Raw genomic sequence first — 4,911 nt, 5'->3', positions numbered from 1 at the left:
TAGGAAACATTATTAGGTCTGTAAGTTTGTTCTTGCAGTCTAAATAAGTGAGTTTTGAGAGCCCTCTTGAATGTGATCACTGTGTCTTTGTGTCTAAGTTCAGTGGGACATTCGACACCATTGACAACATCACTATATTGTTCCGATTTATTGAAACGCGTTACCACGGCGACCTCCATGTCCGACAAAGAAAACTGACATGATGTCATATTGGGGTTTGCAACAGTATTTTTCCTAACTTAATACACGGGTCTTCTACGATCAGAACTATCCGACGGTACTTTCGAGCAGATGGCAATAATAAAACTTTACTGGGGCCCCTGTTGAACGAGTTGTCCCAAGCGCTCGCCTCTACCGTTCACTGCCATTTCTGTCCGCTTAGGTTCGAGGTTCGGGCTCGGGCAAAAGCATCGCCAACAGCATCCCGTGGGTCGGTTATTTTAAACGGAGTTCTCCGGGGTTCTTCGTCCACCAGACATACTAACTGCAATGTGTAGCTTATCATGCGATGATAGAGGGCGTTTACCCAAATCAAAAAGAAACCATCAATACTTTTTGAGGCTATTAGTTACTGCTGTAAATGTTTACAACAATGTACAATTTATTTTATCTTATTTATATGGGTTCAGGTATCAGCAAGTAATCGATTATGATACGGGCTGATGTTTATATACTTCACAGAGAGAAAAACTACATAGTATTAATAATACTTAGTAGCAATTACAAAACCCACCCAAGGTATATATCTATTGATTAATCTGGCGATGACAAAATCCTGCGTGACATCAAGGGACATGCAAATTTCTTAACACACATATATACATATACGAACACACACAATCACACACGCGCACCGTGTCTATTATGACGTATTCTCTACTGAGTTATTTCCCTTTATGACAAAGCGGTTTACTGCCATAATCCGATTCATTAAGAATGACTGGTTAAGCTATTTTGCTTCCTTATTAATGTTAATAGAATTTATGTTTAAATAAAAAGGATGACAATGAAGTTACTGTTAGAAATGGCAGCAATTTTAATAAACCATGTACAAGTCAAGAAATAATGTATAGCATCTAAAAATGCACTGTGCAAACTATTCGTGTCTATTAGGAATAGAACATTGTATAAATTGGTAGAAAGCAATACATTAACAGGCGAGTATCAAACTGGTTTATTAAATCTCTGTTTTCTTTCAATATGTCAATCAATTCCTGCCAAACAGAACCAGCATGTAAAAATGTTACATTTCAAGCCAGGCAAACTCATCATTTTCGCTATAAACCCACAAGATGGCTGCCTAATATTAAATTCCCCTTATGTACATGGATTATATTTACCTTTTTCTATATTGGATGACCCCTTGAGACTCTATATCGCAAACATTTGGTATTTGTACATCAGAAGGAAGGGACTTTGAATAAAACTCCATTTTCTTTAGTGATGTTTAGATGAACGTGGCTAATTTTAAATCAATCGCGTCGACTTTGGATTTCTGTGCATTTTTATCTCTCTCTCTCTCTCTCTCAAAAACACACACACACACACACACACACAAGCATACACACATACACACTCTTTGGATTTGATATACAAGTCTATACCAAGTGTACAATGCATAACTTCGATGTATCGTCAATAATTGTTATTTCAAAATTCGAACAGACTCACTCTGCATTTTTATGAAGAGAGAGAGAGAGAGAGAGAGAGAGAGAGAGAGAGAGAGAGAGAGAGAGAGAGAGAGAAAATGCTTCATTTTGTAACACATTGACTACTAAAAAACCTAAATCTGCCTCATAAAGTATTACCATTGCAACATTATTTATGATCATATAATTTACCTAGCAAACAAATGAGGAACACTCTAGTGAAAAAAAAGCATTAAAATGGAGGACTGCTAACACCCAATAAGTACATTCCTTGGCGTTTCTTAAACTACTGTGTTGGTCGTGGTGGTTGTGGGGTTGTTTGTCCACAGTATGTACAATTAATTCTTTTAAGGTTCCAATAGTACAAACTCAGCATGTTTATCGAACTTTTCTTAGCTTTGTATTAGAAAACCATAACGAACTTACAGTAAGGCTAGCAATATGTTGCATATTTATTATTTTTTAAATTTTTTAAATTTTGTTTTTGGTAGTAAATATACTGTCGGTTGCAAACGTAGTAATTCTTTTAGTGAGAACTTCAACAAATCTCTACATATTACAACCAGCAAATTTCCGCCAAATAGACTTAATGTGTTACACTGTTTCATTTCTAGCTAGACATGAGTAAAGCAATTTTAACGTGAAATTTCTCATCTTTACGTTATAAACCCACAAGATGGTGTCCTAATGTTAAATTCCCTTTATGCGCCCATAATCTGTCTACACATTTTAACATATGATCGCCCCTTGTGCCCACTATGTTACTGACACTGAATGTTGAATAGACACAGGCCATATAAGATCATTCACCAACACTGTTTACGATTCCTATGGAAAACTATATTGAATAAGTTAATACATGAAACCTACTTACTGTTGTCTGGAGCTTGTTCTCGGGCACTTTGTTTTGGCACATCCTCATTGCTTGCATACATATACAGCACTGGCATATTTTAATATAGTGTAGCCGATAACTCAGCCGTGCTTCCATGAGTATCGCCTTCTCGGGTTCTTTGAATAATTCTTATTTTTTGTTGGAATAAGATTCCACTGTATCTATCAATGGTCTGGCATTCCAGAATATAACAGATGTCTGCGCAAGCGGAAATTGTCGTATCTCTGTCTGTAGCTCGCTGCTTGACCCCCGTCTCTGTCGTTCTACTGGTTCCTGCCAGTGTGACCAATTGTGTAAATCTTATCGTCGACTTTATCTTGCCATGAGTCGGCGATCGGGTCGTATTCTAAATTGTTCCTGGGTTATACTCTGAGTCGACGACTGATCGTTGTCTAATTCGTCGTTCCATCAGGATCAACAGAGAGACTAATAGAGGTGAAGAAGGAGAGATGAAGAATATTCCGCAGCAATATATTCTCTTTGAAAATAGTAGCTATAATTATCCTTACCTTCTTAACTGCCTTGGAGTCACCTTGTTCTGGTCGACAAAAGACCCAGTCCTTAACCTTTGGAGATCCATAATTCGGTATTATTCAGTTATATGATATGCGACAAATGTGACTAATACTTCTTTAGCACTTGCTTATTCCACACTACACCAAACTATTTATATAGGATGACATGACCAAAAAATCTAGATCGTGGATCATAACCTAATTATATTTAAAACCGAAGCTTTAACATTAACGAAGAGAAAAGAAATTACTGTCAAAGTATTTTCATCATTATAATATGTTCATCGAGAGAGAGAGAGAGAGAGAGAATAAAATATTAAAATATTAGGCCTAAATATGGAAGCTTAGCATATATAAAAAAGATGTATTTACTAAGTCAAAAATAAAGTAATTTCTGATGTGATATCGCCCCATTGGCTCTACCCGTTTATCGCCACCGTGGCGATACAAAGTTTCTCAACACCTTGTTAAAATATTTTGTAAATAGTTACTTACTAAAATGCAGTCATAAAATAAATATATATGTGAATCGTCTGATCCTTTGCCAATAAATTTACCAGAGTTTTTCGGCTTCAACATCTGGTTTTAATTGTATATATAATAACATTTGTAGGTAATCATGTATTAAACACTGAATTTCAAACCATTTAAGATATCTATTTTTAGTACACGTATGCAAAGAACATGTGTTGTATCTCCAGTTAAAGTTTTCATGTTGGTTGAATTCATTACTACTTTAATCTTGAACCCTATGATATACATTGGTTTCAAGTTGAAACTGGTATATGCTCTAATTCTGGATTGATGTTGTAGCTGTAATCAAACCGATACAATGGGTCTGTCTTCATTAGTTGCTAATGTCTCCAATTTCAATTCTTTAAATATTCTTAAATGACTTTTATGAAGTCCTCCAATTGTAGAAACTTACCTGTACATGAAAAGAAATAGCTGAAAATTAGTAAAAAGTAATCAACTGATTATTACTTACAAAATTTTGAAGTTTTGATTTCCATTTTGATGCATATTTCTATAATAATTGTGTGACCTCTAACCTTTATATCAGATATTAAAACACATCGTCTCGGCAAGAAACGTTTATCCTGATTCAAGTTTCCGTTACTTTCAACCCAATTTATAAAATAAAAGTCTCTGCAATAACTGTTCGTAATACCGCCAACGAAATATGTTTTATGCATTCTGTTCAAAAATCGAAAATGTCAAATATTTTTTTCCATTTTGCTGTGTGCAAAAAAAACCTATACATATCAACTCTGCTTTAATGCTATCATACATTTTCAGACATCCGTTAGAATTAGAATGAGTGCATATTTGCTTTTTTATCGTATCATTTGACTTGTCCCAATGGAAGTTTAAAAGTTTTTACTTTGTTTGCTTGAAGTACTCTATGATGGATTGAGGAAGCAACAAATTGTGTTATTTATGTTTCGTTTAATAAGAATCATTAAAATAGTATATGTTCATACTCTGCACGATATTGTACTTTTTTAATGTACATCATTAAACTTCACAAAAATGTAGGTCATCAATGGTAAATTTATCACTGAACCAGGCATGTTGCAAAAAAAAAAATCGAGAGAATATAAAGGTAAAACATACTGATTATAATATCTTCTATTTTAGCTCCTTGGACGTAAAGCGACTAAGTTTATAGTTTTGCACTGTATCTGGCGTGCATCATCCCTGGTCCGTTGTGTTTCCCTTTCACAATGCTATTTTTATCGTCTTTTTTAGAAATCTTTAGGTCAGTTTCAATCGGCCTTGGTAGGAAATTTCTGCGGGTCACACTCCACTAAAATTGTTTTCTGAGTGTTTCATTTTGCAACAGTGTAGC

Source organism: Sinohyriopsis cumingii, chromosome 11 (genome assembly GCF_028554795.1).
Source record: "Sinohyriopsis cumingii isolate HCF-2022 chromosome 11, ASM2855479v2, whole genome shotgun sequence".
NCBI classification, from domain to species: Eukaryota; Metazoa; Mollusca; class Bivalvia; order Unionida; family Unionidae; genus Sinohyriopsis; species Sinohyriopsis cumingii.
The sequence above is the reverse complement of the archived record's forward strand: the minus strand, read 5'-3'. Positions refer to the sequence as shown.